Genomic DNA, 14,260 nt, shown 5'->3' with positions numbered 1-14,260 from the left:
AAGAAAAAAGGGCTGAGGATGTGGTTCAGTTCAGTGGTTAAAAAAAAAAAAAAGAAAGAAGGAAAAGGAGAAAAGAAAATAGAATTGCAGAAGCTCTGGCCTCACCCTATACCCGCTGAATCAGAATCTGCATTTTTAACAAACTCTCTAGATTGGTGATGCTAGTAATATTGTATTATATTATAGTTGAAGAAGCAGCTGGGAGGTGCACATTGGAGTTATCCAGTGACCTTGAAAAACCGATGCTGGGTCCCACCCACAAAGATTCTCATTGTATGGGCACTAGGATTTTAAAACTCTCCCAGGTGGCTGAAATGTGCAGCCAAGGTTAGAACTTGTGCAATCCCAGGACATTCTTTTCCCTTCCTCCACTCATCACTATATATATATTTTTTCTCTTCAAGTAGAACTATCTCAGCTATAGTAAAGGGCTCATTTTATGTCATTTGTATCAGGACAGATGACTGTCTTCTAGATAATGTTCCACAATTTGAAGATCTACTTTGAATTTAAAAATCAGCTTTATGAGTTTCCTCTGAACCTCTGCCAAGATCTCCATACCTCTCTTTTATTAAGAAGTCCAGAACTAGACACAGGCCTGTAGTACAGCCCTCGACAATGATGAGCACCCGCATAAAGGACTTTTGTTTCTTTCTGAATGAAAGGTACTGTTATAAATAAAGTCAGACTACTTGGATGGGGTGGGGAGGGCCTTTGATGGCCAGCAAAAGGTTTTCTCATGCTTACAGTCTGGCAGTGAGTCACATAAGGAGAAAATCTTCCTGTTTTGAGCTTTCAAAATGAGAACACTAGATATGTTGTCACTTAACCAAATGCTGTAATTAATAAACTTTCTTGCATCTGTAATGCATAGATGGCTAAACAATAAAAACTAAACAGTTCAACTGTTTCAATAAATTTGGCTGAGGTCATGAGCAGAAAACTCAGCCTTAAACCTTAGAGACCAGTGACCTCCACACCTGACTGCTCCGCCTGTAAGAATCTGGGATGCTTACTAAATATGTACAGATGTATGGGCAAAAGTATAGGTGGTTTTAGAAAACTAGATCAGTTCTGAAACTTTGGGGTGGGGATGTCTTGATAAAAATTTATTCAGCATTTCCAAGTATCTCAAAAGTGATGCTTGTGCTGCCACTTCATGGGTCACACTAGGAGCGGCAAGGCCCTGGATATCAATAACTATCAGTTTGAGAATCAGAACTTCAGGCATCTCCAGTGTTGCTCATCTCCAGTGTTTACCAGCAGCTCAGGGTTTGTTAATGTGAGGGGTACAGGGGCTGCAGGTGTGCTCAATGGTAGAGTGTGAGTTTTTGTCTTGATCCTAGCCCCACCAAAAAAAAAAAAAAAGATATTAAAAAGTGATACAACAGCTAATATAAAATGCCAAGTGGGCAGATTCAATTTCAAACCCTGTGAAAAAAAAATCTGGCTGAGACTGTTTAATTCTGTTCATGCTCTCCTAATACAAGCAGAGAGTGAAATCTTAGTTCCTTTATTTCTCTAGTGATCTGTTCCTTAGAGCAAACACAAAGGCAGGAGGAACCATTGCTTTAAATTCTTATTATTTTAACTGATGTATCTGGAGCACGGTGATAAATTAATCATGACGTCTGGTCTGATTCACAATCATATTCTAGCCCAATTTACACTTAGAATTTGCAGAACTGAAATGCGATGCATTTAAAGGGTGCACACATCCCAGATTTTTCTCTTCGCTGAGCCCACGGAGGGAGGAGCTCTCCGTCTTTTCCTGTAAGCACCTGCCTGTAGGGCCCTGGCCACCGTGGACCTGACTTCCCGCACAAAAAGCGCCCAGGAGGCAGAGAGAAAGGGCGATTCTGCTGCAGTCTCAGCAGCTGATGAATGAGGCCTGCTTGCAACGGAAAATCGTTAAAATATATCTTCCCGGCTTAATGACCAAGGCGGGCTTATTCACCGGGAAGGGGGAGCGCGCGGTGGTGTTACTAAACATAACAGATGGCAGCTGTCTGCGGCTATATAGGGCGCTCTGACAAATCCCCCTGGACGGCCGCTAGGCCCTGGGCTGCTGGGCGTGGGTGCAGCCGCCCAGCGGGCTCTGACGGCACCGCCCAGGGAAGGACCCCCGGGAAAAGGCTGCCTCCCGCGCAGCCCCGGGAGTCCAGCCCGCTGGCTCGCGCGGCTCGGGGCTGAGACGCAGGATCGCTCTACCCGCCCCCCACTCCCCGCCTCCCGGGGTGGAGAAAGGGCTAGGCTCCTCCAAGGTCATGTACCTCCACACCTGGCGTCCCCCTCCAACATAAGCTGCCAGGGGAGATAATTAATTCCCTGCGCCGGTACCTATCCTGTGCCTGCTGGGCTGTGCGAAGAGCCGGTCTCCCCGCATCCACCTTGCAAAACCTAGGGATGGCAGGCACGCACTGCGACAAGGATGACCAAACGTGTCCTAGTGCTGGTTTTGTGAGAAATGGGTCACTGCCAAGAACTAACCCTAGATCAAGACAGGACCTGTCCAGTGACATTTCTTTTGATTTGGAGATTTATTTAGATGGGGAAAATCTTACAAGGTTATGAAAGTTGTTGTTTTCAGATATAAATGTTTTAAAATATTTGTTTTAAAACATAAAACTAAATGAAATTGGACAGCACTGTAGAAGTCTGCAGAGCTTCCTGGAATATGGGGCAGGTGTTAGGTTGCCTGCTTTGGCTTGGGGTGGAGCAAAAAGGGAGAGATTGAGTTCTAAGGCCTGAATAATCATGAAATACTATATAATTTGTTAGCTGCAAAGACTGTTAAAAAGGTAAGGCCAAACAACAAAGCATCAGACAGCCATCTGCAAATCAGTAGGAGCTATCCAAGGAGAAGGTGCATAGGCACCTTCAGCACTCCTGGGCTAAGGGGCTGTCTGAACTGGGCTGCAAGGGTGACTACAAGAGGTGGCATGTGCATTCAGTGTCTAAATTCATGCTATCTGCTATTGTGTGCTGGAGTCCATGAAAAGCCTATTGCTCCCCTCACCTCTCCTTGACCCCTTCATTCTAGAAGGTTAGGGTCTAAGGCTTCTTTGTCTTCTCAAAAGTCTTACAGCACTTTTCAATGACACTGGGGAAAAGCTGAGGTCATTCATTTATTCAACCAATGTTGATTAAGAGCCTCTTATGTGCTGAGCCTAGGTGCTCCAACTCTGAACATAACAGGGAAGGATCTTTGCCCATGTGGAACTTACAAGAAGCAAGCTAAATGAATAAAATCTATGGAGATTGTGGACCTGACAATGGACTAGCACTAGTTTCCCATAAATAGAATCCTTCCTTTTGACATAGAATTTTGACACCTTGCTGGACCTCCTTCCATGAAGAACAGATTATTCAGTAATTTCAAAGAAAGAGGCAAGGATGAAAGAACACATATTGAAAGAAAAAGAAAAGTTCTAATTCTTTTTTATCGATTTATCTGGTAGAGGGGGCTTTGGTCCACATGTGGATCTTCCCCAGATAATATGGGTCTGTGGATAATTGGGAATTTGGCTGTGAGTCATTGAAGAACCTGAACTTCCTGTTTCCATTCCTAGGAATGCTGAGGTCAGATGAAAAATGCAAGGCTTCTGGTAGTCAACCTCACTAGCACCATAATTTATTAACCTTACTGCACTTTTGTTTTCTTGAGATGTGGTCTTGCTGTGTTGCCCAGGCAGGCCTCAAACTGGGGATCCTCCTGACTCAGCTTTCCAAGTTTCTGGGATTACAGATTTGCAACACCATGCCTGGTACAGCTATTCTTTTTTAATTCTTCTGCTAACCATGTAGAATTCTAATTTTAAAAAACCCCTTCTATCATTGCTATAACATATGGTTATAGTTATACTTACTTGAGATTATTTAAGGTAGTAAGTATATGGAAGAACTGGACATTTTAAAATAGTTCTACATATATTTTAAAGTGTATTTTAAAATGTAGTTTATCTGTCACTTCACAGAAATTAATTCAGAAGTAAACAAGTATTTTTTTAAAGTGAGTTGATAAAAAATACAAAGTTAATTATAATATACATGGTACTCAGATACAATAAAAATAACAGTTGTGTTAGTCTTTTTGTTGTTGTTGTTGTTGTTGCTGGACCAAAATACCTAATAAAAACAACTTAGAGTAGGAAAAATTTATTTTGTCTCTTGGCTTCAGAAGATTCATTCCATGGTGGACCAGCTCCATTGCTCTGGGCCTGAGGTGAGAACATCACGGTGGAAATGTGTGGTAGAGGACAATTGCTCAGCTCATAGCAGTTGGGAACAAAAGGGTGAAAGAGGAAGGGGCCTAGGAGAAGATAAAGTCTCAGGAGCACACTCCAAGTGATCTAATTCCTTCAATGAGGTCCCACCTCCCAGTAATCCATCAGTGGATTTACTGATGAGGTCAGAGCCCTAATGATTCAATCACTTCCCAAATGTGAAGTGAGAGACTTCTCCCAAGATGTTTGGGGAACATCTCAGATTGAAACCATAACATTTAAAAAGATGATTAAAATGTAAGTAGAAGATTCCTGGGGACCAAAAAAAAAAAAAAAAAGCAAAGGCACCTGTGATTGCCCCCAACAAAGTTTCCTTCACAACATGCCTTCTAGTCAGACTTTGCCAAATCAAATACTCCATTAGCCCTCAGTAGTAGATAAATAAAACCAGGTACCTAATGCTTAAGGGAAAATATATATATATATATATATATATATATATATATATATATATATATATATATATCTGGAAAATTCTGCCATACAATTTTATCAACAGAACATTTTCTTACTCATAAGACGTCTTGCTTAATGTGATCATGGCTTTCGATCTTCAGAGCTCGGAGCCATTAGAAACGTGCCAGAAATCCTCCAGTCACAGCAAGAATGTTTCTTTAGGAAGTCACCCAGAATTGAAAATTCTGTTTGAAAAGCTCCATAAAAATCATGAGCTATTTATCACTTTCCCTTTAACATCTACTCCAAGAAACCCGAACTTCAAAGTCTAAAGTGGATTTATTTATATTTAAGAAGAAACTGCACGTAAATGTTTGTGCTGGGGATGGAACCTAGGGCCTCCTGCATACAAACAAATGCTCTATCACTGAGCACACCCCACGGCCCCATATAGACTCTTAATCATCCAGTATTTTTTGACAGGATTTTGGTGGAATCTACAGAATATTCAGCACTGCTGGCTCCTGTGTGCTCAGCGCCTATATGCCCCTCTCCAAGTCTTTGTGACAATCACAAGCGCCCCCCCCCATTCCCACCACCCTCAGCAGTGCGGTACCACCTGTCACTTGAGAACCACAACTGCCTCACTTACTGAGAAGAAACAGGAGGTTCCAACAGAAGAAGGCAGTGGGGATTTGTCCAAGAACCTACTACACCCAAATTGGTAGGGTGTTGGACTTTTCTGTTGAAAAGAAGGAAGAGAACTTGAAACCACCACATATGCTGGGTGTTTATTTTATTTGGGGGGGGGCAGTGGGGATAAGCTCAGTGGCACTGAGCCACATCCCCAGCCCTATTTTTGTATTTTATTTAGAGTCAGGGTCTCACTGAGTTGCTTAGTGTCTCGCTTTTGTCTGGCTTTGAACTCTCTATCCTCCTTTCTCAGCTGGGGTTACAGGTGTGTGCCACCGCGCCCAGCTATGCTGGATGTTTATTGAAATTCACACTTTGTGGGAAGGGAAGAGAGGAAACCAGGAGACCATCTCAGAGGTCCCTAGTAGGCCTCATGGAGAAGCAGAGTACTCTTTCCCACCATTGCAGGTTCCACAGAAGATGTGAGGTCTCAGGGACAACTCTGGGACTTGGTCACTATATCATTTAGACAGGGGTTCACTGGAGTCTGGCTTTCTTCTGATGATATTACCCTCTCCCTCTTTATTCCTGTTTTGCTACCCCTCTGTTTCCTTGTTGCCTCTGCCCCTGCAATCTTTCTGATTGTCTTATGTTATACTTTCCTCAAGAAAATACAAACAGGATCGTTAAATATTGCCAATACAAAGCATCCCTTTGGAGCAGAATTTTCTTGCCAGGTTCCCCCACTCAGGTGCTGGTGCAGTCCAAAGGTGTTTGGGGTTAAGGGGCAAGAGCTTATTTTTCCCAGCAGGGGGCAGCATAGCTCACTGGCATCTTGAGCATCCATTGCTCAATGTGGGTTTTGAAGTCAGACCAGTTTGAGAGCCAGCTCCACCGCACAGTCTCTGTATATCTTCAACTGTTTGCACCTCAGCTTCTCATTTGTAAATCAACACATAAATAATATGTTCGATCCTCAGCACCACATAAAAATAAAGGCATTGTGTTGTGTCCATTTACACCTAAAAAATAAATATTTAAAAAAATTATAATATAGACTTTAAAAGATGTATGTGTATTGGTGGGGGGCATCAAATCAGAAGCCATTAAAAGTACTTAGCATTTAGTAAGCAGTTGTTGAACATTAACTGATGTTGTTCTTGCTGCTATTGTTATGATTAATAAGTAGAAAATGGTTATTATTAGTATTAATTAGAAAGAACACTGAATAGAAAATGGTTATTATTATTATTAGGTAGAAACTTCACTCCTATCTCCCCATTACCCTCACTCTCACCCTCAAGGCTCATCAGACTCCCACTTGTTGGCAGAAGGCAGTGAGGATGTAGATCCTGGAGGGGAGAGAGGAGGGAGGCTCTAAGTGTCCTGCGGCAACCCTGAAATTTCTTTGGAATCAGTTATTTTATATTCAGTTTTACATATCACTAATGGAATGAATAGATTAGATGTGCTTTTAATGCTATTCCTAAACACAGTCTTGTTTGTTCTAATATAAAATGTTTTAAATTTTGTGCCAGTTCAAATGTTTAGTTTCTGTCCAAATAAATTTATGAAAAAAAAATAATAGCCAGGCACACATTTGTAATCCCAGCTACCTGGCAGGCTGAGGCAGGAGGATGGCAAGTTTGAGGCCAGCCTGGGCAACTTAGCAAAACCCTGTCTCAAGATAAAATTTAAAAAGAGCTGGGAATTTAGCTCAGTAGTACAGCCCTTGTCTAGCATGCGGGAGGCCCTGGGCTCCATCACCAGTACTGAGATATCAAGGGGTGGGAGGGAGAGGGAGAGATAAAAGGAGAGGGAGCAGGGAAGAGGAGTAGATATATACAGAGAATAGATAAGTAAATTGATAGATAGATCAATTGACAGATATCCCAAAGAGACTCACCATGTTTCTCTTTCAGCACACATCTGGAGGTATACATACCTTGTTCTGTGTCATCCTAATTCTCATGCTTCATGGTTGAAAGTTTTCCTTCCAGAATGATCAAACAGAAAGACATGCAATAATTTATTAAATTGCCAAAAATTTATAAATTTTTATCTTGTGACAGACACATAGTGAGTACCCCCTCCATCCTCCAGAAGTTGCTCGTATCTAACCATGCTAGTGATGTCATCTGCATGCAACTCTCATTTCTCAGCCTTCTCCAGCTGGCAAGGGGGTGATCTATTTTCTTAGGAACTCTTACTATGTTTCCTGAAATTTGGTTTTAGATGTTTGTTTTTCCTTTTCTTCTGTGGTACTGGGGGTTGGACCTAGGGGTGTTCTACCACTGAGCTACATCCCCAGCCCTTTGTATTTTTTATTTTGAGGCAGGGTCTTGCTAAATTTCTGAGGCTTAACCTCGAACTTAGGATCCCTTTGCATCAGCCTTTTGTGTAGCTGGGATTGCAGGTGTGTGCCACCATATCTGGCTTCTGCAATTTGTTTTTGATTATGGCTGTGCATTTCCAAACTCCAGTTGGACAAGGATAAAATCTTTTTCACAATAGGCTCCTCTGCCCTTCTGTTAATCAGGAATACAAATAGCTCTGGGTGTCTCTTCCAGTTCCATGGAAGAGAACTGGAAGAGACATAAAGGCTCTCACTTCTGATCCTTTATGGTGCTATTCCCTCTACCTGTCTTCTCTTTCCCTCTCCCCCCTTCTTTGGGCCATTTTCTTTGAGTAATCCCTGTTCTTCCTTCATGTCTCAGGTCGTTCCTCTGAGGAGACTTCACCAATGCATCTCTCAGTTTTAATATGAGTTCCCTTCCCCTGATCTCACTTAAAGCCTTCAATTTTCCCTTATTGTTGTTTTACTTAATTGTACTTGCTTGTTTGATGGCCTCTCTCCCTCAGAAAATATACTCCCATAAGAGTGGGAATTATAACTATTAAAAAAAATAAGAGGGACTGGGGTTGTGGCTCAGTGGTAGAACACTTGCCTGGCACGTGTGAGGCCGTGGGTTCGATCCTCAGCACCACACATAAATAAACATATAAGTGAAAAATCCATTGGCAACTAAAAAACATTAAAAAAAAAAAAAAAAGAACAGCCTTTGTCTGATGTCCAGGAGAAAAGCCATTGTCATCTGTTGAATGGCTGCAGCAACAGAGCATGGGTGTGGCTTAGCTCCACTTTCCAGAGATCTCATGTGCCATAAAGAGAAACAGCAGTCAAATTCAGACGCACAAAATGATTAAATTATGGTACAGTAAATCGGAGATGCTTTGGACCATCTAAGCAAACAATTCATCTTGCATCCAATCTCTCAGTGACAGGGAAACTGATTGTTAATTCTCATTCTTCAAAACAGAAGGTCTGAACTAGTCACAGTGATGTTGCTGCCTGTGACACTAACACTTCATCTATAGGGACTTGAACTGAGGAGGCTCTTATTTTACAGATTTGACCCAATGGTAAAATTCCCACTCCAACAGCTTTGCCAATAGTACAGCTGCTAGAGTAACTACAAAAGAAGTCAGCAACATTGTAAAAGGCAGAGAGAAGTGTGGTGTCAAGCAAAGAGTGGCAGAGAGGGCAGCAAAAGGTGCAGTCCCAGCTCTGTTGTCTGACGGTTCTACACCCCACCATCTCTAGAAAGAGAGGCGGATGGCATAAGTCCTACTTGCTCTGTGCTGAATCCTGTTACTACACAGGGTGAGGGTCCAATCCAAGCCAGAATTTGGCAGCAGAGGTCACTGCACAGTAGCTGGGAGTCAGGGTGTGACAGAAGCAGACCTAGATTTGATGCCCCCAAGTATCTTACTCATTTGTGACAATTCTATTGCATAGCCTCAGTTTCCTCAGTTATAAAATGAAGATGATATAGTCCCTACCTTACTGGATTGTTATGAATAAAATGGGAGAAATTCTTGTTCACAACACACTCAAAAAAGAATGCTCTTAACGTTAAGTGACTGCACTCTGATTGTAATACCTCTATATTCTCGTGGGTATGTGCTTCTTAAATTGAAGCAACAATAACCATTAGTAATAAAGCCTGTCTCACAGTGCAGCATGTTTTGTCCTCAGGTTGTCTGTGGTTCTGTCAAGTTCCCACTTCTCAGACACATGTGACAGGTGCTGTCAGTGGCGTTGGGAATCCCACCTCAGTAGGAAATATTATCCACTTCCATTATTCCCATTTCCAGGAAGTATTTGTGGAAGTCAGGTAATTGCATAGCATTTTGAACCATCTTATAAACTGTGATATTTGATGGTGCAATTGAAATATCTATAAATTATATCTTTTAAAGAAAGGATACCATGGTGATTATCAATTAATTTTTTTGAAGCATCACACTGTAGAAATCTTTCCAAACTAATTTTTAAGAAGGGATATTTTCCTTTGTGAAGCTATATACCTTATATGATTGCAGACTTCCTGGCATGTATACTAGCATTTCCTGATGCACTATAAATATTCTTCTGTACATTTTTTTTTTTTTTTGGTACCGGCAGTTGAACTCAGGGGCACTCAACCACTGAGCCACATCCCCAGCCCTATTTTGTATTTTATTTAGAGACAGGGTCTCACTGAGTTGCTGAGTGCTTCACTTTTGCTGAGGCTGGCTTTGAACTCTCGATCCTCTGGGGCCATTGGGATTACAGGTGTGCACTACCAAACCTCATGTCTTCTGTACATTCTTTGGGTAATACCTAGAAAATAGAAAGAAGCAAGATCTGTACTTAGCAAAATTGAATCTTCCAGATTTTTAAAAATAAATTTATAGTTATATAAATTTTGCTTTGTTTTTAGTAGTCCAAAGAGGTATAGAATACATCAGAATTATTATTTTTTAAGAGAGAGAGAGAATTTTTTTTTTTGAATTTTATTTATCTTTTAGTTTTTTCGGTGGACACAACATCTTTGTATGTGGTGCTGAGGATCGAACCCGGGCCGCACGCATGCCAGGCGAGCGCGCTACCGCTTGAGCCACATCTCCAGCCCATCAGAATTATTTGAGTGGGCTGTGCCATCATGAACAAATCAATTCAGTTTCTAAGTTTATTAACTTGTAAATTGAATGAGTGAAACTTCACCATAAACTGTTGGGAGGAAAAGTCAGGAATTTAGAGACAAGGGAAAAGGCTTTTGACTTCTTTATCAGTTATGAAAGAGACAATCTTCCTCATTGTCTATATTCATGGCATGAAGAATTAGTAAATGGTCGAAACGCTGCCCCTGGTTTCTAAACTCTAGGGGGCTCTTGTCAGAAAGTCACAAATGAAACCGATTTCATGATATTTCTTCCTAATTACTTTATCTGTGTCTTTATTAGCAGGGTCACCAAGAGACTCAAAGACCCAGAGTAAAGTATGTAGGCGAGGGGGGCGGGTAGAAGAAAAATACTTTTTCTTCTTCCTTGACTGATAAAGATGAGAAAAATCTTTCAGGGACTTTTTTTTTTTAAAGTCTAGTCTGGGTACTAAAGTGAATTGGATGAACATTTTCAGGTATTGCAAAGACCACAAACCATTTAGTTTAATCTTTAAATTAATTTGCCTATGTTTTTGTTAGATAACTAATTTGTTACATTACTTGAAAATTATTTGTCATGACTATTTAAACATGAATACAAACTATTTTGGTCCAAAACATCACTTTAAGTTCCTGTTTTAAATATGTCCCCTCTCTCTGCCCATTTCTAGAATAAAGAAGAGTATCAGTGATGTACTACCCAAGTTTGTCACTGATAACTAAGAGTTATACAGTTTTCCCCATGATAAAAATTCTTTGTTATATTTGTGTTATAGTTTTAGTAATAAAATAAATATCAAGACAAGAGGCTGAGGCAGGAGGATTCCAACTTTTAGAGACCAGCCTGGGCAACTTAATGAGACCCTGTCTCAAAATAAAAAGTAAAAAGATCTGGGGGTGTAGCTCAGTGGTAGAATGCCCTTGGGTTCAGTCCTCAGCACCACACACAAAGAAAAGTGTCAACAACATTATTGTAATAAAGCTATAGAGCTATAGATCCCCAATAAGTATCTGTCAATTTTTACTTTTTTATGTTTTCATTGATGCAAAATATAAACAATATTTTTATAATCTTTTTAAATTAAAAATATTTTAGTTGTTTATTTAAATTGTCAATGGACTATTATTTTATTTATTCATTTCTATATGGTGCTGAGAATCAAACCCAGTGCTTCACATCTGCTAGGCAAGCACTCTATCACTGAGCCACAACCCCAGTCACACAATTTTCAACTACTATTGACAGTATTATTATTTTTTTTTCTGGTTGTATACAAAGTATATTAACACCAATTTATGTCTTTATTCATGTACTTTGGATAATAATGTCCATCACATTCCACTATCATTTCTAACCCCATACCCACTCCCTTTCCCTCCTACTCCAATGCCCTATCTAGAATTCATCTATTCCTCCCATGCTCCCACTCCCTATCCCACTATGAATCAGCCTCCTTATATAAGAGAAAACATTCAGCATTTGTTTTTTTTTTTTTTGGGGGGGGGGTGATTGGCTAACTTCACTTAGTATTATCTTCTCTAACTCCATCCATTTATCTGCAAATGCCATGATTTTATTCTCTTTTATTGCTGAGTAATAGTCCATTGTGTATATATGCCACAGTTTTTTTTATCCATTTATCTACTGAAGGGCACCTAGGTTGGTTCCACAGTTTAGCTATTGTGAATTGTGCTGCTATAAAAATTGATATGGCTGTGTCCCTGTAGTATGCTGTTTTTAAGTCCTTTGTGTACAGACCGAGGAGAGGGATAGCTGGGTCAAATGGTGGTTCCATTCCCAATTTTCCAAGAAATCTTTATTATTTTTATTATTATTTTTGTACTACAGCCAAAACCAGTAAAATTTTACCATGATTTTAATCAGTTTCCCTGATTCTTCTCTTTTCCCAGGGCTTTCTAGAGGCAAGCATGTCTCTTGTTTGTCAATACTCTCACCCAAGGATTAAGCACACACTTCTCAGATCCCTCCTCTTTCTCCTCCCCTGGACCCCTCTTGCCTCAATTCTGTGCCCCAGCACACCACACTTTACAGAGGCAACTCATGCTGCCTACAAGCTCTTCCTGTTCTCTAAAGCTTGCATACTTTCCCCCATCTGCAACTGCTAAAACCCTAGCCATCTTCATTGCTAAGAGTCTCTTTCTTTGCTTACTGTGTCAGGCTCCACCCTTAGCACATCATCATAGGGCATGGGGTAGCACCAGTACACGTTACACAGATAGGAAATCTAAAGCCCAGAAAAATAACTTTGTACCAGATCACACTGCTAGCATATGGGAGAGTCAGAACCAAAACTCAGGTCTGTGGAGCGCATGGCCAAAACACTGCCATACCTGTTGCTTCTCCACTTCCTTAAGAGCTGTTAGCTAAAGAACTTTGCCTCATTCCCCAATTTTCACAAATCACTCCATAGAGCTGGAGAGTAAGAACTTTTATTTATTTATTTATTTATTTATTTATTTATTTTTGGCAGTACTGGGAATCGAACCCAGGGCCTTACACATACCTGACAAGTGCTCTATCATTGAGCTACACCCCCAACACTTTTTATTTTATTTTGAAACAGAGTTTTACTAAGTTGCCCAGTTAACCTCGAACTTGTGATCGTCCTGCCTCAGCATCCTGAGTAATTGGATTACAGGCAAGTGCCACCATGCCCTCGAGTAAGAACTATTTTAAATTAATCTTCTTCATGCCCTCTTGCCACACCTCACACAGGCTCTTCGAATAATAGGAGTTCAGTATATACCTCTTAAATTTAGTTTTCCTGGAGAACAATTAGCCATAAAACTTCATAGACCCAGCTGTAAACTCAATAGGAGTTCAGAACCCTTGAGCAGTTACAGAAGGCTTCCTATGGAGGTGGAGATTCGGGTGGGCTTGGAAGACCAGGTGGATTTGGTGAATCAGGAGAGAGCATCCACTGTAAGCTCAGTGACAATCTAAGTGAAGTCAAGGCAGAAGGCAGAATCATGGCATTCATGAGGAACTATGAAAAAAGCTGTGCCTAGTAGACATGATGACTTAATGTGCTTTGGGGAAGGATATGAGATTGGATAGATTAAATTGGCTTTATGGATTATGGAATGATTTGATTGCTAGACAGAGGAATGTGGGCCAAATGCTTGCTGATGCTTTAGATAGTCTATGATGCTGTATTCCTAATATTCATGTTGTTTGTATTATTTTATTTTAATATTATATAATATTCCACTATATGACTATATCACAATTTATTCTTTCTTTTTTTTTTTGTGTGTGTGTGTGTGTATGTGTCACTGGGGATTGAATCTAGGGCTTTATACATTCTGGAAAAGTGTTGTACCACTGAGCTACATCCCCAATCCTTTTTATTTTATCTTGATAAAGGATCTTGCTAAGTTGCCCAGGGCTTCAAACTTTCAATCCTCCTGCCTCGTGCTCCTAAGTATCTGGGGCCACAGGTGTGAGCCACCATACTAGGCAAGTTCTTTATTGTTGTTTTTTTCCTCCATAGTTTGTGCCATTAGTGTCTTAAGAATAGTTCCCCATCATTAGGTTATAAAGACACTCATCTTCCAAAACCTTATAGTTTTGCCTTTTACATCTAAGTCTCTAATCCCCCTGGGATTTCTGTTTACATGTATGTTTGGAGTGTTCTTTTTTCCTATACCTTTTTATATTTGGTAAACTGTTAAAAGTGACAGAGAATAGTGTTTAATCTTTGTGGAATTTTTATTTATTTAATTTATTATTATCATTACTATCTATCTATCTATCTATCTATCTATTTATTTATTTTTGCAGTGCTAGGGATCAAACCCAGTGCCTCACACATGCCCTGCAAGTGCTCTACTGCTAAGCCACACTATCTGTGGAATTTTTAAATTACTAATTCCATTTTTGAATGGTTATAAAACCATTCAACTTTTCTTTTGTGAGTGACATTTATGATATAT

The 14,260-nt window shown here is 40.3% G+C and overlaps 1 pseudogene; it reads left to right on the top strand.

Annotated features, from left to right (window-relative positions):
• Positions 1-1,159: 1,159 nt before the first annotated feature.
• Positions 1,160-14,260, top strand: part of LOC113180267 (V-type proton ATPase 16 kDa proteolipid subunit c pseudogene) — a 35,624-nt pseudogene continuing 22,523 nt past the window's right edge.

Source organism: Urocitellus parryii, chromosome 6, assembly GCF_045843805.1.
Source record: "Urocitellus parryii isolate mUroPar1 chromosome 6, mUroPar1.hap1, whole genome shotgun sequence".
NCBI lineage: Eukaryota > Metazoa > Chordata > Mammalia > Rodentia > Sciuridae > Urocitellus > Urocitellus parryii.
Note: the sequence above shows the minus strand (reverse complement) of the source record. Positions and strands in the feature narration are given on the sequence as shown.